Raw genomic sequence first — 25,342 nt, forward strand, 5'->3', positions numbered from 1 at the left:
TTGAAAGATAAAAGTAATAAAAGACAGAAATAAACAGAAGTGCTAAATGTGTTTTGAGATATATATTTTTAAAGATAATGGCAACAAATGTTTATATATAACGAGAATTATGGCATTTGGGGAACATGCCACATGTACCCCATATTTTATGTGTTGTATGTATTTCTTTGTTTGTTTGATATTTCACGTTTGATCTGGTTTTTTTTCAAATTATGAAAACATCCCAAGTGATGTAGAAGGGCAGGATTTGATGGAGAGTGCTAGACAGACAGATACTGATTTAATCTTTTTTGTGGGGGAGGGGGGAGAAAGCATCCTGCATAACATTGTCAGCACTGGTGATGGAAAGAGAATGCAAACATCATTTGCGTTTCAACGAGTATCTGGTTATAACTTTGTTCTGCAGATCTCTGGAGAGGGTGAGACAAGTTTCTTTAAAAAAAAACACTAGGCGGTTTGATCTGTCTTACTTCGTACTGCGCACCGAATGATCTTGGTTGCAAATCTCGAGGGACTTCTTTACTACAAAATTCATTCATGAATTTATGAATGGGGCTTGTGCCAGCGGAACGCTTTGAGGACTGGGCAGCTGGTCATGTTTTCATTTAGAAAATACCACATCACATGTTTCTCCTGAATGTTAGACTTATCTAATAAATCGAGTTAATAAAAAGGGAAGACTTTAAAGCCCCCGCCAGCCTTACAACATGAAAATAAACTTTGATGTGCTGTAATAAGGGAGTAAGAGCATATTACCTATAGTTTTGCAGGAAGTCAACCTGATAAATTCTTGAAAATACTTTGCAATAAGGAGTTGCTTTATGGTGTTGTTTTCCCTCTGCTAGGATAGCTTTGGAACCGTTAACGTTTTAGCAGTGTTCGGTCACCATGCCCTAGCAGGGCTGCAACAAACTGGAAATAAAGCAGTCCTTTTCATATTGAACTGAGTTGACAGAAAGCATTCATCATAAAATGCAAAGCTTCTTTCCTATGTTTACACACGCGCACGCAGCGCGCACACACACACAAACACAATTAGCGGAACAGCTCTCCCTCTCCAGTTCGATTTTCTCAAAATTATTTTGCTAGCAGATTCTACAACGGATGGAGGCCGGGTTGGGAAGTGCCATGAGCTAATGACAGTGGCCTTTGACCTTTGGAGAAATGGGTTCAAATGCTGATTGGTTAATGAGAGAAAATGACAATGCAGGATTTTTTAACCCAGTCCTTTGGGAATGTTCTTCAAGGAAGTACTGAAATGGGGGGGGGGGGGCACTAGTCAGAGAAGCCAATTAACGTCAGTTTGCTCAATAGTTCCCTAATGGACACTCCCAAGGGATTGGGTTAAAAATCCTGCATTTTCGTTTTCTCTCATTTACAATTTGGTTGGAGACAATGGTTCAGAGTTGCCAACCTCCAGACTGGAGATCCCCTGGGACTACAACAGACCTGCAAGTGATAGAGATGAGTTTATCTGGAGAAAATGGCCACCTTGGACTGCGGACTCTGTGGTATTTTATCCCATTGATCCCTCTGGCAGTCCTAACAGTCTCATGAAATGATGCAATTATCATTAGTCTCTGCATATTTTCCAACATTTGCTAGCTGAGACTACACAAGCAGAATGATTTTATATTAAATGGGAGAGCAGTTGATTCATATGCACAAATTCCAGGGGCGCTTCCTTCCCAGTAACTAAACTGTTGCCTTTAGTAACTACCCAGTCTGAGCAAGCTTTTTAATCCACTCTGGTGGCTGACACACCCCCTTAAAGAATTTTGGAAATTTTGACTCTCTTTTAAGAGTTTATTTCTGGATTTCCAGTCTATGATTTATGGACCATCAGCCCAGTCATAACATAAAGCTTTGCATACACAGAAAACATAATTAAATTCCAGATCTCACCATTATTGATAGGTTGTATTCCCCACCACCACCTACTTACATATTATTGAAACAGAAAAGGCAGGGCTGATTGAAGCTTGCTCAGTTACACCACTCTGTTTTCACCCAAAATATGGGCACGCCATTTCTGTCATCAGTGTTTTAAAATTTATGTTTTGATAGGGTTTTATTACACATCTTTAAAGCCAAATAAACTCAGCACAAATTCTGGCACCAGACAGAATAGATGGGCAAGGGAACAGTGGGTGGGTGGGGGGAGGCGGAACTTGATGTTCATGGTGATCATTGGTCTGACATTCACTCTGCTTGCCTGTTTGAAGCAGAGTGTTTAAGGATGGTACAAAATGCCTGTTTAAGGATGGTACAAAATGGCCCCTATAGACTTTATACATATTGTGGGAAGATGACAGGGTCAGGGTTGCCAACATCCAGGTAGGGGCTGGAGATCTCCCAGAATGACAACGAAACGACATGATTTGCTCAGTTCTTTGTTAGTTCACTCATTCAAAAACATTTCTTCTACTTCTCCTGGATAAAATGGTGGCTTTGGAAGGAGGACGGCACAGCATTATACCCTCCCCAAGACCCATTCTCCCAGGCACCACCCTCAAATCTCCAAGTATTTCCAGACCTGGAACTGGCAGTCCTGAAAGATGCATTGTACATCCTGGGGATCCAAAATTACAAACAGCCCCAAAATTGTGAACCTGACCCAAGGACTTTTATAAAGGCAGAAAATATAACATTTTGGCTGGAGGTGTCATGCATGAAAAATGTAAACAAAGGTTTGATGAAATACTCGGGAAGCAGCCAAGACTTTCGAAGGCCAAATGCAGCTCAGCGACAATCCTTTCCAGTTCATTAGGCCTCCATTAGCTGAAAGCTGTGGGCCCTCATTAGGTCAATGTGTCCCAAGGCGCCTGTTTCCCCTCCCCTCCGTCAGTCAGTTAGGAGATCTGGAAAGGACAAAGAAGGTTGTAACTGACCACCAAGGGACCTGGTTCTGCTCTTGGACTGTGGCTGCCATGGAAACTATATTTACAGAATTTACCTCAGCAGACGACTGTGAAACAAGATGGAGACCATAGTCTAGGCAGGATCAGTCTGATACAGGATTGTGTCTTATGGTTTTTCCAAAATCTTTCAACATTAAACAACCTGCAGAGAAAAAATAAGACTTGTTATCAGTAACCACGTAAAGATTTAATTTTATTTCAATGCTTAATGACCAAGTGCTGGAAAACTGCTTTAAGGGTTAATATTTGAGGTCAGAAGAAACAGGATGTACTTTATAATTTGGTGGATTTTGTCTTTGTGTGTGTTTTGGATTTTGCAAAGATTTTGAAGTACAAATTAAAAAACCCACTATCTAAAAAAAACCCAAAACTCTGAGGTCCTTTATGTACTTGTGGTCTGCTTCACGTTGAGTGCATTCCCTCTGGATTCACTGTAACACACATGCTTTCTCCTATCCCGAACTCACCACACCACTTGCTTCGCAGGGAAAGGGAAGGTAGATAGCATGCTTTCGACTTGCATGAGATTTTCTTGCTCCTTGACACCTTCCCTCACCCAACCAACAAGCAGCTCCTCCTACTCTTCAGGGCAGCCATTCAGAGCAATTGGAAGGGTTGTTTTAACATAGCCAGTCTATCACTGGAGCAACAGGCTTGTGAAATCTACATGAAATTTACATGGTCAAGCAAAATAACAATAGCCCCCACTGGAGGTTGCTGCTGGAGGTTACATAGAGAGAGAAATGGTGGCTCAGCTCAGGTGGGACTACTTTGCAGGAGAATCTGGTTTAAACAAAAAAAGCAGGAAAAACCACTGCAAAGCTGATGGCTGTGGAGTAAGCATTGCATTCATAAATCCCACAAAAACTTATGCAGGAATAAATTCTGTTGGTCTCTCTCTCTCCCCCACCCACCAGCATTCCCCAAGGAAACTTGCAATGTTAAAAAAAAGTACTGTTTACTTGGGGCCCCAATGAAAGAAAACTGGTAAATTATATATATTGTGGTTGATTGAGCAGTCAAGCAAATCTCTAAAAGTGTTCCTATGAACCAGCTATGTCAGTAGGAAATCCTTTATAATTCCTAGATAAGTTAGTGGACTGATACTTTATCACCCCTGCTAGCATGACCAATTGGCCATGCTGGCAGGGGCTGATGGGAATTGTAGTTCATAACATCTGGAGTGCCAAAGGTTCGCCACCACGGAGCTATGTCATATTTGCATAAGACTAACATGGAAATGTCTGCACAGCCTTGCACAAGAAGAAAACAGTTGCTTTGAAGAAAAGGGGGCATGCTTATATATCTGCTAAGAAAGTGCCTGCCAGCTACAGGCTTATAGGTATTTGAGATAAAAGGAAGACTGTTTTGTTTTAAAATGGAATTGCCAGATTAAATCAGACTGCTTTTGTAGTCATTCAAACGACTTTTCAGCCAATTAATCTAATTTATTAATCAATTTAATGTTGCAGCTCTTCTTAAAAATGAGATTAATCAACCCCAGGAGGCAGTAGTGGAATATTTTTGTTTCTAAGCTAAGCAGCTCAGCTGTCCATATTTTCAAGATAATAATCAATCACAGTATTGTTTTAAACTCTTACATCCTTTATCTGTGAGCTGTGTCTCATGAAAGCTTATTCCCTGACAGAAATTTGGTTAGCCTTTAAGACCCATGTTTATTGAGAAATTCTAGCCCCAAACAGAGCCGTCTTTGGCAGGTCTACTCAGAAGTACGTCCCATGTTCTTCAATAGGGTTTATTCCCAGGAAAGTGTTTTTTTTTGGATTGCAGCCTTAATAATGTGAAGTCCTGATCAAAGGGCCAGGCCATTTTCAACAATAGCAAATGAGAGGAATCTGTATTCAGGCGATTCAGAACACATGCAGTCAGACCTTCTGAGCAGGCAAATGCCATTCATTACAAGTGAAAAAAGTTTTCAACTTTGCATTCAGGGATATACAGGTCAGTTGAATGGTTTTTGTCAAGAGGACACAGAAGATGCTAAGCCCAGGAATAAGTGAAATGTTATGTCAGGGGTGTCCAACTCTGGCGCTTCAGATGTTCATGGACTACAATTCCCATCAGCCCCTGCTGGCATGGCCAATGGAATTTTAGTCCATGAACATCTGAAGTGCCAGAGTTGGACACCCTTGTGTTATGCTGTTGATTTATCTGCTTTGCCCTGGATATTCCAGACAATTTTTGCAAATAAATCTTTCTTAGGCACAGAGAGGTCTTAGGTGGTGTTCCAAGAACACAACGGATGTATTTGTTTATTCTTTTGCTGCATCTTAGTGGCTGCCTCTCCAAACAGGCACGCTGTAGCTTTTTTATCCCAGCGCACAGGGCAGACCTGAACAAGCAACACAGGAGGTGGAATCCACGCATCACATTGTGCTTGCAGCAAATAGAGTAGTCCTAGCTTTATAGCTTGTCTGTAATTATAATGTTCACATGCTATAAAGGGCATCATCTCTAAGACAGAGGCCTGTTCAGTCATGCATGATCAGTGCAGGAGGATGGTGCAAGTCGCTTGGTGGAAAGTTGTGGAGGAAAACCATTAGAATTCCCATTTCTTCAGTACCCAGATTGGAACCTGCCATTGGAACACTAGCTGGATTAGCATAGCAGTTTGGGACGGATGCTAGAGTTTCACCCTGACTCAATGACATCACTTCCGGGTTGTGAAAGTAGGGTTGCCACCGGCAGGGGACAGCGGTGGTGGTGCTAAGGTAGCCAGATCCAGGTTAGGACGCTCCTGGAGATTTGGAGATGGGAGTCTGAGGAAGACAGGGACCTCAGTGGGGTAAAAAGCCATATAATGTCCGTCTTCCAAAGCATCCATTTTCTCCGGGGGAATTAATCTCTGTCGTCTGGAGATGAGCTGTAATTTCTGCCTGATCCTCTGGTCCCACCTGGAGGCTGGCATTCCTATGTGAAACTAATCTTGGTGGGATCTGAAGCTGAGTCCCTCAGGCCCAAGTTCAAAAGGTAAACAGGAGGGGTGCAAACTCAGTGTAATAGATTTTACCTCTCCTCACTTGTAGTATTAGGTGTTTTGTCTGTGTAACACCCATTCTCCTGAGCCCAAACCAGTGGCCCGGGGCTCTTTGGTTCTTAGGTAACCAACAGGGATTTTTAAAAAGCTATTAAAGGCTATAAATTCAGACTACCTTTGAAGGTGTATGTTAGCACCCCCTCCTCCCTTAGTTTTTGGAAGGCACTACAAAAGAAGGCCTTACTGCTCATTTTGTGTTTTAGTGCTCTTGTCTGTTTCACACCCTCTCTCCAAAGTGCTAGTTTAGGATCACCTGAGAAAGTATTCTAATGACTATGCTAATGCCCAACGTGGCCTTCCCTGGGGAAGTGTGCTGAGACTGCCCTCTCTTGATTTCCCGGTTTGGTGTTGATTATGTGTCTCACTTCTCACACTGCAACATGCTAAATGTCTGGAAACAGCAAACTGGAAGGGACGCACCCAGTCCCTGGGGAAGAACGAAAGAGTAATTGTGCCAAGCTCTTAAACTCATAGTAAAAGTTAATTCATTTATGCTGTCTTTTGGTCTCCGATGTCCAGAAAGAATCCCGGCAGCTTCTCTCTGCCCACCGTAGCGCCCCCAATGTACTAGGCTGCACATTTCCATTACTGATCTAGCCAAACAATGAGCATTGAAGGGAGAAGTCGAAACCCAAAACGCAGAGATAAGAGCGCTTGCTTCTGGGCTGGCAGTTACAGCTTACATTGCTGCAGTTCATTTCAGTCTTTCCTGTTCTCACCTGAAGTATAAAAGGTTGGGTATCCATTGCAACCACATGTTTGTCCTCTCAAGATTGGCTTTATTGATGAATTGAGTTTTGGGTGGTAAGAACAGTCACAATACTATGTTCTGACTACTCATGCATCGCCTATTCTTTTGCACACTGGCAGTCTACCAGTGAAATCCCACCATCTTCCTGGCGCAGTGACTTTGCATGCAGAAAGTCCAAGGTTTAATGCTAGGCGTTCCTAGTTAAAGGATCAAGCAATAAATTATGTGAAAGATCTTTTGCTAAGACCTTGGAGGAGAGCCATTGCTGGCCAGTGCAGACAAGATTGACCTCAATAGACCAACAATTCACAGTATAAGGCAGTTTCATGTGACATGTGGCTAGCCTCAAGGATATGCTTCCCTTCCTGGTCCATGTAGCTCCACGTATTGATAAGACCATTAAAAATGTGCCATGCCGGCCAATAATGTCTGTTAGTCTCTGGCCCCTTCCACACATACAGAATAATGCACTTTCAATCCACTTTGAAGTTGGATTTTACTGTGCGGAATAGCAAAATCCACTTGCAAACAATTGTGAAAGTGGATTGAAAGTGTGTTATTTTGCATGTGCGGAAGGGGCCTCTAAATTCGTCCTTGGGCCTCCGGATTTGCTGGCCAAGAGGCATGATGGTACATCCATTGAGACTTGTGCAGTAGTCCCAGAACCACTGAGGAAGTTATATTAGTTAGGTAGCTACATCAGAGAAGCTGATTCACATGCTACAGAGTTCTTTTATTTCCTGCATAGGGGAATCAGATGTAGTTGGAGATTTCCATGCTGGAAACTTAATTCCCAGGTGAATTTTGGGACTGATCTGGATCAGGACTAGAGTGTAGAGGGACAGTGAGGTTGATTCCCAGCCCCCACCCATGCCATTTTTCTGATCTGAAAGGACCCATGCTGTTTGCCTTATTGGAAAAAAACTATGTGCGGCCATCAGGGCATGAAATTTTCCACAACAGGGCATACAGTGTTTCCACAGGGTTGTTTGGGGTCAGGTAAAATGGCAAGTCCCCTCTCCTCATAGTTGTAATCTGGATCCAGTTCCCCCATTTCTGGTAACTGCAGGACTTCCAGATCCTGTCTGATGAAATGTCCTTGTAGCAGCCATGGGGGAAGGAGATGGCTGGAGAGCTCTTGTAGCTACATACTGATATCTGAGTGATAGAGACTATTTCACTCTGGATAAAATGGCTGCAAGGAGCCATGTGGACTGAAAAGTGCCTTCTACCCCTTCAGGTCCCCTTCCCTCCTCAACTTCCCCCCTCCTCAGGCTTCGCCCCCAAAGTCTCCAGGTGTTTCCAAATTCGGAACTGACAACTCAGTAGATTTAGGATTTTGCTTCTAAGCGCTTTATGGGCCTTGGAGGATCTCCTGGAATTATAGTTTGGTTCTCCAGAATGGCAGATCAGCCTACACCTGGAGAAATTAAGTGCATGAAAGGGTGATCTCCACACTTTAGACAAGTGGTTCACAAATCCTCCCACTTATTCCGCGACCCTTTAATATATCCTCTTCATGCTGTGGTGACCCCTGAACCCTAATGAGTTTTATCCATTTTACAGATGGAGAACACCGATGCAGAGCATCTTAGGCAACACCTGTGAAAGGGTCGTTCGATCCCCAAAGGGATCCCGACCCCCAGGTTGAGAACCACTGCTTTAGACCCTGCTGATGTCTTCCCCTCTCCCAAGCTCACCCTCCAAATCTCAAGGAATTTCCCTACCTAGTTAGCAACCCTATCAGATACGAGAACTTAGTAATGTGAGATCACTAGAGATCATAGTGATGTGGATTTCCTTTCAGAGATGGCAGTAACCTTGCCTCAGGCATTATTTTATTTCGAAATATTCATCTTTCCCCCTTCTTTAAACCCCAATGTAGTTTATTTCGTAATCTTTAAAGCATCATCATCATAAAATCGAGCACCATCAAATAAAGCTGCAGCAGCTCAACCCTGGCTCAAACACATAATGCACAGACACGGCAGTCCTCCATTAAATCTCCTGTCAGGATAAAGCCCTCACAATCAGGTATTGGCTAAAGCAGAAAGTTTGCTGGACCAAGGCTGTGAGGGCCAAATTAGACCCAGTGCTAGAGATCTTCTGACAGGAGTCTTTCCATTGTTTCCCTTTTTAGCTCAAACTGGGGGTGGGGGAGTGTTTGATAAGGATCATAACATTGGGGAAACGTCTAATTTAGGGTTGCCAAGTACCTGTGGCCAGTGGGGTGGGGTGGGGTGGGGGTGGGCGTTGCCACATCCAAATTGGGAAACTCCTAGAGATTTGGGGATGGGGCCTAGGGAGGACAGGGACATCAGTGGGGTACAATGACATAGACTCCACCCTCCAAAGCAGCCATTTTACCCATAGGGCAACTGATCTCTGTAATCTGGAGAAGAGTTGTAATTCCAGGGAACCCCCAGTCTCACCTGGAGACTGGTATGCCTAGTCTAACCCTTCTTGCCATGCCATTTTTCCAAATCAAAATTAGCTCTCTTAAACAATTATTTGGTTTATGAGTGAGGGGGTCATAAGGTATTGCTATGGTGCATGTAATTTTTGGGTGGGACAGATGGGGTAGGGGATATCCTTCCCTTCCTCAAACTCTGCGGTCTCCAAGTTCCACCACTAAATCCCAACCTAGAACTGGTGTCTCAAAGGGGCTTGCAAACCCGTTCCCTTCCTCTCTCCACAACAGACACCTTGTGAGACAGGTGGGACTGAGAGAGTTGTGAGAGAACGGTGACTAACCTAAGGTCACCCAGCAGGCTTCATGTGTAGGAGCAAGGAAACAAATCCCATTCACTGGATAAGAATCAGGTGGAGGAATGGGGAATCAAACCTTGTTCTCCAGATTACAGTCCACTGATCTTAACCACTATACTATGTTGACTCTATCCCATATCAGAATCCCAGAGAGAGAGAGAGAGAGAGAGAGAGGGAGAGAGTTCTTGCACCTCATGGCTATTCAGCTACACTGTCCAGAACAATTATATCACATTTGCAATAATCTCTCCAGTTAAAATGTAAGCAAACAACAACAACCTTTATTAGGCATTTAAAATAGGCTCTAGAGCGTGACCAGACTTTTATGAAGTACAAATCAAGAGTACATTCAAAACGCAGACAGAAAGACTGTATATAGCAGTATACATTACTTGGGTTGGGTCACAGTGATCAGAGGCAAGAGGTTGGGTCACAGTGATCAGAGGCAAGAGTCGAAGAAAAAAATGCAAAATCTGGCACTTCCATAACATCTGGGAAAGGACCAGCAGAGATGGGGCTCTGGCTCAGTGGTATGCATGTTGAAGGTTCCCAGTTCAATCTGAGAGCATGAAGCAGAATCCATTTGCTGGGACAGCCCATGTGTCTTTCATTGCTGCAGCCCAACTCCCAGGTATATGTGCTGTTCTGTGTTCTAAGATAATTCAAGGTGAACGGTGGAGGCCTCAATGCCAACTTGCAGATCTCGAAACACCGTCCTGAAGTGCCAATTAAAAATCAATATGATATATAATTAAATGCACCAGTTGGTCTCTTTTGCTCTTAGCCAAGGCTGAGAGGAGTGAATACGCTCTATTGACAATATGAACCCATTTGTCATCACACAGCCTAAATGTTTTGTCGGAGGACCAGATCTGGCCATGTGATGCACTCTCGGTTTGGCATATTCACGGAGCTTTGAGTGCTTTATACACAAACCAGCTTGACTCCTGCAGAAAAAAGTCCCACACTCTCTAATTGCCAAGTGCATGGTTAGCATGCCCAGCTGATCTCAGAGTCTCCTCCCCAGCCATCTGTTTCTCCAGTAAATGAACTCTAAGTAGGATCCAGTGGGGAAGTGAACAAGAAGAGCAATCGATGCTTCCCAACATCAAGTTGTCATTTGAGCTTGTTTTTCTCTGGTTAGGTTCACTTTTAGGCATTGCTATTAATCTTTCAGCCAAATTCTGTCAACAGATAGTGACTGCCTTTGCCAACCCCCCCCCCCCCCACCTTCACCTTTTTAGCTCAGTAAATACGGAAAGAATATTTGAGTTTTGGAGTATGAAACAAAGCCAGGGCTGGATGTTAACTATGATGCAGAGGCATGCCTAACTTGAACCAGGTGTTGCTTATACTTACGAGTGCTTTCAGACAGAGTCTAGTAACTAGTGGGAGGGTTGTGGTGATGGGGGGGGGGCAGCATCCTGACAGAATTTTTTAAGGGGGGGAGAGTAAGGCCTTATCAATTTACAGGAAGTTCTTTTCATTCATTCATTCATTCTTTCTTTCTTTCTTTCTTTCTTTCTTTCTTTCTTTCTTTCTTTCTTTCTTTCTTTCTTTCTTTCTTTCTTTCCATTTCTAGACCGCGCTACCCCCAGAGGGCTCAGGGCGGTGTACATCCACATAAGACAATAAATACCAATAAAATCAGCCTGATAACAATTTAAAATTCACTATCCAACATTCCTCTATGCCAACCAATGGCAACTCTAGAGTTCCCGGTGATACCTAGACTTACCCTTGCAATTTATGGATAGCTCTAGGAATCACCAGGAATTCTATGGTTAAAACTTCCTGTAAGGAGACAAGACCATTTTTTCCTTTTTTTTCTTTTTCTCCCCAAGATGATTGAATCCCCATCCTGTTTGGCACCAGTTTCCACCCACTGATCAGATGAGCATCCGTGGGCAAAGGTGGCAGTTATCTGGAGGTCTCCCATTATAAGTGTGTAAATAGCAAGCCCAATACTTACTTCTTTATTTGCAAGATTTCTGTCCTTATCTCCTTAGACTCAAAGCTGCAACAAAGTAACCACAAGTTGCAAGGACACCAAAAGAACATCAGTTTCTATCTAGAAGAAGACAAGTTTGTATTTATACCTCACTTTTCTCAACCTTAAGGAGGCTCAAAGGCGTTTTCCCCACAGCCAAAACATTACGGGGAAAAACTGGGATCATACATACGGGATGTTTCCATCTCGGTTCCTCCCTCTGCACGGCAGCCCGTCGGCGTGTTCAGGCCAGGAGGAAGAACTCCAGGTGATGACGCACGGCCCCCAGTTTGCTTTCATTTTCCTCGCCGGTGATGCCGCGCATGCGGGAACTTTCCCATTTTTTCAGTGTTCTGATTGGCTGCAGCTGATGAGGCGGGAAAAATAAACCGGCCCGTCTCCTGTGGTGTTTGCATGGGAGCGGGAGTGGTGTGGTTTTTTAAAAAAAAGAACCACCAATTTTATCATTTTTTGAAAGGCATGGGATGAAGGAAATCTCATGGGTCAGGGCTGAATTAGACCCGGAAGTCATGCGGAAGTCATGGCCGAACCGGAATGGTTCACTTCCTTATCCCAGGATATATTGGCCGTGGGGAAAACGCCAAAGTGGCTTTACAAACTCCTTTCCTTTTCCACAACAGATAACTTGTGAGGTAGGTGGGGCTGAGAGAGTTGTGAGAGAACTGTGACTGGCCCAAGGTCACCCAGCAGCCTTCAGGTGGAGGAGTGGGAAATCAAATTTGGTCCCCCAGATTAGAGTCCACCACTCTTAACCGCTTCACTGTGCCGAAGTCCCTCATTTCTCCATCCCCACCCTCTTCAGGCTGCACCCCCAAATCTTCACGAACACCAGAAAATGCAACCAAGGACACAGTACAAAACAAAAGCCATGTGGGGTTCAGTTCTTCTTGAAAGCTCTCCAGAAATGGACTGTCCTAAATATCCAGAACATCGTGAATGGGAAAGGTGTCTTGAGGAAGGGCATTCCAGAGCCTAGGGCCCAAGGCTGAGAAAGGCCTGCCTGCATACTCATCACAACATACACAAACACATAAAGCTGATTTTTATTCAGACCATTGGTTAATCAAGGTCAGCATCATCTACTCTGACCGGCAGGGGCTCTCCAGAGTCACAGGCCAAAGTTTTTCATAAGTCCCTTTAAAAAAAAGTGCATCACAAAACAGATGAATATCATATTAAAATATAAGCAGCATAGTTGAACAATGCTGTGCCATTGCTCCAAACGGCCCCCACTTAAATGCAGATTCCGCATGGGCCAAAAACAGCGGTGTGAAAGCGGTGTAAACCCCTTTACACCGTTTTAAACCATTTTACACCGTTTTCACACTGCTGTTTTTGGCCCATGCGGAATCCGCCATAGTAAATTATTTGGATGATGTTCAGAATCTTTGATTTGGGCGATGTACAGAATGTGTAAAACTCTCCTCTCCGTCCTTGTAAATGTCCATTGGTCTATCAAAAATTCATTCAGTTTTCTCCAAATTCTATTTTGCCTGAGGAAGAATCTCAAAATTACATGCATATTTCATTTTATACAAAATCCAGTAACATCCCAAGGATGTTTGAAGTGTCTTCTGTACAACCCTATTAGTCATATAGAAACTGTAGGTTTCCCTCAACTATGGCGATTTTGTTCTGCCTGAATAAAAATCCCGGAATTAACCTTGACTTTCACTTGGGACAAAAACATGAGTGCCAACTCTAATGGAGGACTTACTAGTCACTTACTAGGTGATCATGTTGCCAAACAATATTTCATGTGCTAACTGTTGGTGAGACAATGAAGTAGCCGCTTTCAAAAGAGTCAATTACTTATTTCAAAATGGATAATAAAAATGTCCTATGAACTGAAATGCAGTTCACTTTGGATTGAAATTATACCTCCCTTGAGAATATTTAATGGTTCAACAAAAAATATGTGTTCCACTGTTCACCTCTTTGTGGCAATACTATACACTGGAAAATATGCTCCCCATTAAATTTGGTTGACTTTTAAAAGACTATCTGGTTCAGCTAAATTGAAGGAATAATACGCTTTAAGCTACCTGTTTTGAATGATTCTAAATGACATGTGACTTGAACTACTGACATCTTGGAATAACCTACGAAAGGAACTCCTGCCACTTAAGGCTAGCTCTGGGAATTCTTTCTGTCAGAGATTAGTCAACAACTTCTAGCCCATCAGTCATCATATTACGTTACCTGTTATTTTAATAACACCAAACAATAGTCATAATTCTGGTTATTTCTCTAGACACAGCTGTTGAAGCAGCGGCTTACTCGTGAGTAGACCACCTTGCAGGATGCAACGCAAACAAGAACCGAAAGACACACAGTCACCAGTGCAGTTCTGTTTATTGCTAACTACTGTCAAAGTGCTCCGCCAGACCACAGGTGTTTCCAGGCACACACCACCCTGTTGTCTGTGCTTTCTATATACAATTGAGGTGCCAATCAGGTGCCCATGTCTTATCTGTCTTTGCACACGGTACACAGTTGTGCACACAGCCCTAATTATGCACACGGCACCTGCTGGAAGGAGGGTCCACCTGTCATCTAGATTTTGTCCATCTAAACACATGTTCTGACACCCCTTCCAAAAATTTTGTCCATCTAAACACATGTTCTGACACCCCTTCATTGCAAAAATTGTACACAGAGTTTTCTGAGGTTGACATGATAGGCCAAATAGACAGGGTTGCCAGATCTGGGTTGGGAAATACCTGGAAATGTTGGGGGTGCAGCCTAAAGAGTGGAGAGTTTGTGAGGAGGGACTTCAGTGGGGTCCTATGCCATGCAGTTTACCCTTCAAAGCAGCCATTTTCTCCAGGTCGCTATCGCCTGGAAATCAGTTGTAATAGCCGGAGATCTCCAGCCACCACCTGGAGACTGAATAAAACAAATGCAGGTAACACGGGTCACTAATGTCAAGAACAAAAACAAAGCTGAGTAGATAAAACACATGTACAGGACAGTTTACCCAAAAATCGGTGTGAAAAAGAAGAAGAGTTCGATTTATATCCCTCCTTTCTCTCCTGTAAGGAGACTCAAAGGGGCTTACAATCTCCTTTCCCTTCCCCCCCCTCACAACAAACACCTTGTGAGGTGGGTGGGGCTGAGAGAGCTCTGAAGAATTGTGACCAGCCCAAAGTCACCCAGCTGGCTTGTGTTGGAGTGCACAGGCTACTCTGAATTCCCCAGATAAGCCTCCATGGCTCAAGCAGCAGAGCAGGGAATCAAACCCGGTTCCTCCAGATTAGAATGCACCTGCTCTTAACCAATACACCACGCTGGCTCTACACCACTGTTGAGAGTTGCAGAACTTCCAAGAGAGTTGCAGAACTTCCAAGAAACAAGATATTGCCCTGAGCATAGCAATCGGGAGACAGATAAGGAGCGACGCTTGTCTAGAAAGAAGGTGGTGGCCTCAGTACCCCATCTAACTGGCTTTTCTGCTTGCTGCCCCCTGCAGGGTCTTCGCCTTTTCATTTTGTACACTAGACATTGCTTCCTCCAAGATACTCACTGGCCTAGCTCAGCAGAGTGTTTCTTATCTGTAGAACTACAAAGGCATATTGTCATTACGCAGCAGAACACAAACTGTCTCATCGTTTATTCTGACTCTCCAACTTCTCTGAGTCTCCATCACTTTCTTTTTCAGATTGCTAATGTTCTGTGACTTAACCCATACCAGGTGCTGCCCTACGCAAAACAAAAACCCTTTTTAGTTTTTTTTGCTCCCAGTGCAACGGTGACAGAATGAGATAAAGATCACAAACATTCATGTTTTTGAAATGGAACCACGGACCACATAGTGTGGGCTAACTCATAAAATATGACATAAATGAAGAATGAAATTCGATTCCAGTTCGAGATTCAGGATATGGTTATGACCAGAAGGTGAAAGAATTTCTTTCAAGTTGTTTTTTAAATGTAGCATGCAATCTTCATCCCTGTATTCATCCAACTGCTTCAATCTTTTGCAGATTTTGAATATGGATGAGGGAATTCCTGTCCCCCTGCTGTCAGCTTCGCTTTGATTGCCTGCGCTTAGACATTATGTTTCTCTGGCCTCTGCTCTTTCAGATCTTATTTATATACTTATTTATTTTATATGCTGCCTTTCACCTCAATGGCAGGCTCACCAGACATCCCGCTTTTGGCGGGACAGTCCCGCCTTCAAACAATTTGTCCCGCGTCCCGCGGGTTATTTCAATTGTCCCGATTTTTGGGAGGCTGCCGCACTGCCTTCTGGGGCGCAAGGCAGTGCGGCAGCCTCCCGTGCGCACGGCCGCAGGAGCACAGCCTTCTGGGGTTTGCCCAGGGCGGGAAATGGCAAGCCCCAGAAGGCAGTGCGCTCCTGCGCGGCTGCCTACCCCCCTGTCCCGATTCACAAAGGTGACCATCTGGTCACCTTACCCAATGGGGACTCAAAGCGGCTTAACGTTCTTATTCTCCCCTCTTCCATTTTATCCTCACAACAAACCTATGAGGCAATTGGTGTGACTCGCCACCCAGGTCATTCAGCAACCTCCCATGGCATGTCCAATCCCCCACCCCAAAATACATATTTAAATACATTACTGTATTTTGCTACTTGATCTGACATTTTGTATGTGTTTGGCTGCATTGCTGTCATACATTGTTCCTGGGAGCCAACGTGGTGTAGCAGTTAAGAGTGGCAGGCTTTAAACGGGAGAACCGGGTTTGATTCCCCACCCTTCTGTATGAGCAGCACAGCAGACTCTAATCTGGTGAAGTGACCTTGGTGACCTTGGGCTAGTCACAGCTCTTTCAGAACTCTCTCAGCCTACAAGGAAGCAGGCAGTGGCAAACAACCTCCAAATATCTCCTGCCTTGAAAACCTTGCGGAGTTGCCATAAGTCAGCTGTGACTTGATGGCATTTTCCATTATCATCATTGTTTCTGAAATACATATTTGAATCCATGATTTATGTGATGGTTCCACAAGTAGTGAAATGACTGGGAGTGGGGGGAGAACTCAGTTCCATTTTAATGTGTCACGCTTGTGACTTTACAGATCAAAGTTGGCAGCAAAATTGCTGAAAGAAGCATGCCCACGTTTCCTTGCATGCTCCGTTCCCTGCTAAGTTCAGCTCCCGCCCTGATATACTCCCCGGAACACCCCAAGTTTTTCTGCCCATCTTTCAACTGCTTTCACGGCCTTTCTCTTTCCACATCCCAGTTTCCCCAGCACTAGGAGCAACCGTTGTCCTCATTACTCTCTTTTACAAACCCGCTGGATAACAACCTGAAGTATGTGAAGCAGAGATTCAGCCTGAACATTATCAGCCAAACAAAAGGAAGAACTGACTGTAAGTGGCCACAGCACCAAAGGAGCCTCAACTGTAGGCCACAGGAGTCAGGTGATGCTCCCTCACCCCTTTAGGACTTCTCACTGACTTGAGGAGCAAGCAGAGCCCTTTTTTTTCCTTGCATGATCTGCATACTTCCTTATCTCTGACTTATTTCCAGTATCTGAGCTGAGTTGGAAATAGTCGATGGGATATTGAGCTGGGAGAGACTTGGATCGTTTCCCCACTTTTAAAAATGACGTCGCTTTCATCCGGCATGGACCTTTTCAGCATGGGGATTGTGTTCCCTGGCTTCCCCACTGCCCCACGCTCTGCGCGGGGTCATCAAAAGGCGCTGTTTTCAGCAGCGCCAGAAATGACGTGCACTGAGGGGGCGCGAGAGTGGCAGAGTTGGGGCGGCTGCGTTGTCGCTGCCTCTGAAGTGGGGAGTGCTGCTGGACCCCGCGCTATTTGGCAAGAGTAGTGCGCAGCAAACGGTGAATGGGGAAAGGCCCTTGGATTCAGATTCCTGCTGGATCATGTACTTCACTGGGCAATTTTGGGACAATCAGTTTGACCTCAAAAATTGTGAGTGATTGGGTGGGGTGGGGGCTGTTTTGTCTGTGTAGGCCACCTTGAGCTCCTTAGAGGAAGGGTGGGATATAATAAAGATATTCCCTTGCCCCAGACAAGGTCCACCTCCCCCCATCTCCTGGATCCATACCACAATAAGCTGAGACCAAACAAACACCTGTGGAAAGTGATACCACAGGGGTTGGCTTGAACCAGCCAGCAGTGCCACAGACACAGGAGTCACCTCTCACGCTAATGGTAGTTGAGAGCTACCTGAGCTCCTGAGTTGTATGGCCATCCTCCTCACTGTGGTGCCTCAGGTAGTTGCATGGCCAGCTTGTCTGGCTCCGCATGTAATGAGTGACCCTGAGTTCCCCTTCATTCGCTACCTTCATTGTGAGGCTTTGTGGATCTTCCCCACATTGCTTGGACAACCTGGGAATAGTAGGATTTACTCAGTGATTCTGGAGCCAGACTGGGATATAAGTATCTCCATTCCTACTTGTACCTAATGAAGGAAACTTTCACTCTTGAAAGCTCATATCCCCCAGATCTTCTTGGTGTCTGAGGTGCTACTGGATTGAATCTAGCTGTTCTGCTGCGGACAAACACAGCCACTCTCTGAGACCAACTGTGAATGTGGCTATTCATTAGTCTGATTGTGAGGACCACTTGGTAACTCACACTGTGGTTTCTCTCCACTCCAGCATCACTCATTCCAGAACCTAGGGCAATGCTAGTTTGGGGAGAAGATGGGTTCCTTTCATGTACAGAAAAGTACAGCAAAGTAATATGTAGGAAATCACCATTTCCTTGTCAGATTTCACACACAGGTCAGTTCTCTTTGTTCTGTTTGTTTCACAGTTGTCAGGTTTGTTTCACACTTGGAGTTTGTTATTGGCCTTCAAAAGTTGCACTGTGCGAAAAGTCACTGTTTTTTAAAAATCTGATTTTTGAGGTAGGGGTGCGGGTGATGTGATCCAGGTCAAAGTGAACAAAAATGCAGTGCTCAAGTGATGGTGTCCAGGTATCCAAGCATCCACAGCATTTCACTTCTGCTTACATGGAAAACTGATGCATAAATATTCATGATCAGCTGGGATGAACTTCTGCAGTTCTGTGTTATTTGAACTGCACAGCTCGTTGTACGTGCAATACAAAGTCCTATCAATCTGTGAAGGCAAAGTATTTGGTGCCTCCGCTTCTCAGCATTTCTTTGCTGTTGGCTGGCTCCCCAGAGAATAATCTTGCATATCATTAAGCAAGCAAGTTCTTTAGAGCCAACTGAGAGAGCAGAGCAATTCAAAAGCAAGCCTGTGATGAAACTATGGATACACCATTTCCCTCTGTTTGGTATTGTCATTTACAACATTCAACATAGGTCCATGAATCCCAGTCCTAGTCACCTGGGCTATCCACACCAGACTGGTATGTAGGTAGGAGGAAGTTCAAACATGTGAGGAGAGCCAACTAATTGAATTTGAATGGGTGTACATGTGGATTGTCAGCCACAGGAGAACAGAAGAGATTTGGCTATATACCTTTCATTCAAGAAACATGAGATAGTATGGAAATATGTATGCTTTACATTATGCAGAGATCTTTACCAGGTCTAAATTGCTACACTAATAGTGCCTTCACTTCGCAAAACTACATCAAAATTCAGAGGAAAAGAGCAACAAAAATCCAGTATAAGAAAGTCTATTTGCATAATTAATGCATTACAACTTAACATTAGTGGCTGACATGTTGATTACTAACCCATAAAGTTTCTGCACCCCCAATAATGGTTGATGGGAATCCTTCATTAGGAAGTGACACACAAAAGTTCTCACAAAAAGTAACAAATATACACAGGAGCATGGTGTGTAATTGTTGTAAAGCACCAGTAAGTGTTCGTTTCCATGATTTTGCATTGTGTAGAATAATTCTAGGAATCCTTCTAGTCCTCTAAATATCTTTTCCTGCCGCACCTTGAGTGTGTGTAAAGTACCTTCAAGTTGCAGCTGACTTATGGGGTTTTCAAGGCAAGAGGCTAACAGAGGTGGTTTGTCATTGCCTTCCTCTGCACAGTGACCCTGGTATTCCTTGGAGGTCTCCCATCCAATTACTAACCAGGGCTCACCCTGCTTAGGTTCAGGTCTGTTTGCCGCTCCTTGACACACTGATTATTCTAGCATCCTACTGACCACCCCAACATAATTTAAAAATCCAATTTTATTTTTCAAAGAGCAGTGTTTGCTTCATCATTACTGAGACATATTTGGCATGCCTTTATATCCCAGACTGTTGTGGTTGTGAACCCTGACAGTTTTGCTGAAACCACGGTGATTGCTTAGTTTAACATAAGAAGATGCAATAATATTCTCCAGGGAGAATCAGGAAACAGGAAAGCCGATTTGGAGTAAATGCCAAATGGAGGAGATAGATGCCAGTTGTCAAAACCTGAAGTGGTAAGCAGAGGAAGACAATGGTTTTGTTCCACCGGGCTTTTGGTGAGGCCGGCCGCAGACCCCCCCCTCCAGGATGCCCCCATGCTACGTGCCATCTTACCATCAGCACGTCTAATATAATATCTGACTGACACTGCTACCCCCGCCCCGCCTTGGGATCGGGCGCCACACACACTTGTATAATCTTGCTGTTATGTATATTGTATTGATGCTGCTAGTTTTATGAATTTTTGTATATTGTTTTAACTTGTTTTAACTGATTTTTTGGTGTATGTTGTTTTGGCCATTGTATGTTTGGCCCAGTGTACACCGCCCAGAGCCCTTTGGGGGTGGGCGTTTTATAAATTTGATATATAAATAAAATAAAATAAATAAACGGTGTTCAGTATTTCCATGGACATCTTTCTGTCTGGTTAATACTGTTCCCAATACGTTGCCTTTCCCCCCATTCTTCCACCAGAGTTTAGTGCAGGTTGCTGAACTCTGCTCATTGGACCAATCCTCTTCTAGATATGGTAAATATTGCTTCTATTCCCCAAATCCCTATATGTTCCAAATCTTTACCCTCAACACTGTCGGTATCCTATTACTGTGTGAATTCTCTGCTGCTTTGATTTGTGTCCTTGTACGTTTATTATTTTTATTTTCTTAATAAAATTGTTAAAATTTTACTCTGTTCTGCAGATTTCTTGCAGAAACCCTATCTGTTCCAAACAGAATCCCTATCTGTTCCAGATAGACCCAGAGTGCATTTGTGGCAAAGGCCACAGTCCAAAATCTGAAATCTCCCTGTTTCTCTGGGGTGAAATTAGCATCTTTAAGACTCCTTAAGGAAAAGTGTGTACCTAATTTTTATGAAATGCAGTATTTGCTAGTTTCGCAAGGGAGCTTGTTTGTTTGTTTAAAGCTCATAGTAGAGACTTTAAGACTGATCCTAAGCCTACGTTTTTGGAAACGAGTCCCATGAAGTTCCCATTGTAATATTTCTGGGCCACAACTCTAATTATAAACAGCAGCTAAAACATCTTGTACAGTAGTCTTCAAGCCTTGTTCTTGAACAAACTAAGGTCATGTGATCTTAGGGCAGCTCCACAGACCACAGTATCTTTAAATAGAGCCTGTGTGGTATAGTGGTTAGAGTGTCAGACAAGGGCATGGGAGACCCAAGGTCTAATGCCCATTTTGCTAAGGAAACTTGCTGGGTGGCAGTTATACACTTTCAGCTCAACCTACCTCACAATGTTGTTCTTAGGAAAAAATGAAAGGTCAGGAGAATGAAGGAAGATGCTTTGGCTGCCCAGTGTGGAGAAAGGCGGGGTATAAATAAAGCATAAAAATTAATATAAGGGAATCTCTCTAAAAACAAAAGTCTATCGTTGAATCCACTGAGTTCATTTCCAAATAAGAATGCTCAGTACACCCCAACGAAATTTCTTCTTAATCATTGGAAAGCGCATTTGGATCTCCAGAGTACAAAACTGCTCGGGAAGGAACTATTTTAGCCATTTCCAATCAAGGGTGTCATAAATCACACGTCCCTCATACTTCCAACGCTAGTAAAAGATGAGGAACCCAAGATCACGTGGGGATCGTGGTTGTGGCACAACTTTTCTCATGATTGGGAACTGCAAATGGTTCCACTTGAACCAGCCTTCAGCTCACAGCTCAAGTAACAAGAACCCAAAGTAGCTAACTACTTGAATACTTCAGCACTGACTTCCTACAAACCAAGTAAGTCAACTTAATTGAGCCCATATGATACTAATGGGAAGAATATCCTTTCCCAAAACATTAGATACAATGGGGACCTTTAAAAAACTAGGGCTTGGCACTAAGGGATCCTTAATTGCAGGAAATCAAAGAATTCTCTGTTACTCTTTTGCTTGGGCTGGGCTGCGCTCATGCCTCTTAGGATGAAGGCAGCTGAGGAGCTGTGCCTGTGGTAGTTTTAGATATGGCTTCTCCTGCATACAAGGCTGGAGACCCATCCAACAAAGGAACCACCAGCTAAATCACTCAAGGTTCTCTTTAATGCTATATTCTATTTATGTTTAAGGACGCTTCCACATGAGAGATCGTTGATAAAGACAACATAATGCAATGAAAGATGTCATTTGTTCCCTTTAGCACTACCATTAGCCTCTTCTGAAACTGGTTACTGACCTGGTTCCCCAAATAAAGTTTTTCAGATACAGGGCACTTTTGCCCATGTAGAATAATGCACCTTCAATCCATTTTCACAACTGTTTGCAAGTGGACTTTGCTATTTCATACAGTAAAATCCAGTGGCAAAGTGCATTGAAAGTGGATTGAAAGTGCATTATTCTGCATGTGCGAAAGTCCCCACAGTTTAACATTACGGCCCCTTCTGCATGGGCCAATAAATCCAGGGTAACAATGGGATAAAACCCCTTTGGGGGGGGAACTTTGCATGATTCCCAATCCCACCCCTAACATGAGTGCGCCCCATGTCTCCCCCTCCAAAACAGGTTATCTGAGGATTGCGCTACTCGCGATTCTTTAGTTGTAATGTAGGCTACAGCCACTCGCAAGTGAATGGTTGCCCTGAGAAGTGCATTACTTGGCCATGCTTCCCTTTTCTCCACCAGTCCCTTCCTGTCTGCCATGAAGCTATGCAGTGTTACTTTTAACTATACATACATAGGATCAGGTTTGTAGAGGTAAATGGCTCCACGAATCAGAGCTCATATAATATCCTCTGTGTTGTCCTGTGAATACGAAATAAACAGAGTATCCCAGTTGACCATTTCAGAAAACCCTAATTCTCCCCTCACTGAAGATATGAAGAGTTAGCTTTTGAACTCAAATCCTCAACCCAGATGCGAGTTACTCCTAAAAAGGAAACCAGTTTGTGTAGCTTTTTGCAATGCCCCCTTGTCGTTTTCTTTCCTCCTGTGACCATGGCCCCTACCATGTGCATCATTTATTTTATTTCCATTAGACACCCCAAACACTTTAGATGCTTCAGTCTCTCGCATTTTTTTTTGCCATGCCAACCTGTGTTAAATACACAATGTTGATTCTCGTAGGTCAGAGGTAACCATTATAAACAGAAATATCCAAATTAAATGCAGGCGTGTTTCAACATGGGAACACATTCAGATTCGAAAGGTGAAAGATCAGCTTTATTAGTTAAGCCACCCACCTCCCCAAGAATATTACATGAATTAAAACCAGACTTCCTGATGTTATATATGCAGTTCCTGTCAGCAGCATAAATTATGCTGCTAGAGAATTTACCGGAGCCTTTGAAATAGCTGGAATCTTTAAAATATTTTGAGGCCAACTTGTGCTTTAAACAGTCCCTAAACTTGGTCTAATTAATGGGGACATATCTCCCCTTGGCTACATGTGGACTTAATCAATTTCAGTGGAAGTCGTCCCCTGAGGAAATACAGTAGATAGGCAGGGATTTACTGTATTTGCCGATGAAAGCAAACACATTGCTTTCAAACAAAAGCGATCTCCCACTAAAGTTTTCCAGTGAAAATGTGACCTCCTCCCGCCAAGCTAAAGTCACCTAGAAAACTTACTGATAACGATAAATATTTTATTTGTCAGAGTTAGTACATGGACTGAAATCTGTCTCTCTAAGTTTATAGGGAATAGAATCATGGGTCCAAACCATGCCATATGTATATAGAGTGTGCAAAAGCAAAATCCCTGATGCAACAGAATGGAAATGTTGATAGTTTATTTTAAAACAGAGAAACCTATTCAGCCGTGTAGGGCTGAAAAATGCAGCATTTACCTGATGAGGAAGCATTGCTCCGAATAGGCTTTAATTTGTCTTCAGTGATGTCATCATGCCGTGATGTCATCATGATTGGTTAGAATCACTTGGATGAATGGAAATGTGTCCTCATTCTAAAGCAGTTTTGTTTCTCCCACATGACTTCATCACTCAACAAAACGTGATTGTCTACATCAGTGGTGGCGAACCTATGGCACAGGTGCTAGAGGTGGCACTCAGAGCCCTCTCTGTGGGCACGCGTGCACAGAGTTCATCATGTGATAATAGTGTAATCAGGGAGATTATTAGCATTAAACCTAAGACCTAGTTTTGGGGAAGCAGTGTAGGTAACACTGTTAAACCCTACTGATTTTCATGGGAAGAACGAAAGTGTGATCCTTTACCTGGGAGTAAGATCGCTTGCTGGCAATGGGGTTTGCTTCATCCATTTGAAGTGTTGCACAGTTGCTTCAAAGCAAAGCCACCAACTACCACCAAGCTTACTCCCGAGTGACATGCGCCTCAGAGCCAACCTTTTTTTCTATACTAAAACCTCAGCATTCAGGTTAAATTGCCATGTTGGAACTTTGCGATAAATAAGTGGTTTTTGGGTTGCAGTTTGGGCACTCGGTCTTGAAAAGGTTCGCCATCACTGGTCTACATGGTATTATGACATTACGGTGTTCTTCACATAAATTATGCATTGTTGAGCTCTATGGAGAAGAAAGATGTCCTCTAACTAGGAAAAAAACATGTTGAAGCCACAGCAGGTAGGGTCTGAAAAAGAATGATCTGAAAAAGTGAGGGCTTCCATTCCTTAAACATTTCCTGAGAAAACTACTGTTGTCTCCAAAGCTGCAAGAGATGAACATTTGACACAAAGCTAGATTTAAGATGGTGCCATCAAAACCATATTCCCCACTCCCAATCTAAACATAATGTGCTGATGCGGCTGGTTCTTTGGTGCACCCACGGTATAAAGTCATTTGAACTGCTAGCAAAAAGAAGCTGTTATGAGAACTTCCACACTGCATCCAAATCAAACCCCTCAGTCTCTATTTATGGTATAGCTAACGGCTTCCTTCCTGCCACCCACAGGATTTGTCCCGGCTCCACACTGTCCCCCAAGAAGACTAGGCTGGCTTTAATGAGGAATTCAGGGAGTTATCTGATAAGTGAGCAATTATCTGAAGACAATATCCTCATTTGTGGGAGAGCAGCAGTCCTTCCTTCCCCATGCCAGCCATGTGAACAAATAAAGTACTTGTGTGAGTTGAGACTCAGTGTTTCTCTTTCTTCTTGACTGTGGTTGGCTTCTTTTACAATCATTCCATTTGTAGCTCTTTCATAACCCTTCTTTTTATTTGACTCCTTAAGAAAATATATCTTTTCAAAGTTCACACTAGGTCAGCAACTAGCCTCGGTGCTTATATTCATTCCTGAGATCCTTGCATTCATTTGTAGGACACCATTTCCAATTCAGGTTTCAGCACTGTGGAAGATACGCAGGATACAAGCCAAGAAAAAAATATGAAGTTTTCAAGAGTCCAACTGAAATCAAAGGGCTCAGATGGGAATCTTGTTCGCGGACATCTTTCAGTTAGTTGGTTCTGGAGGGTTTTCTGGGCTGCGTGGCCATGGTCTGGTGGATTTTGTTCCTAACGTTTCGCCTGCATCTGTGGCTGGCATCTTCAGAGGTGTATCACAGAGAAAAGTCTGTTTCTCACTGTGTCTAAG

Source organism: Sphaerodactylus townsendi, linkage group LG11 (genome assembly GCF_021028975.2).
Source record: "Sphaerodactylus townsendi isolate TG3544 linkage group LG11, MPM_Stown_v2.3, whole genome shotgun sequence".
In the NCBI taxonomy this organism is placed as follows: domain Eukaryota; kingdom Metazoa; phylum Chordata; class Lepidosauria; order Squamata; family Sphaerodactylidae; genus Sphaerodactylus; species Sphaerodactylus townsendi.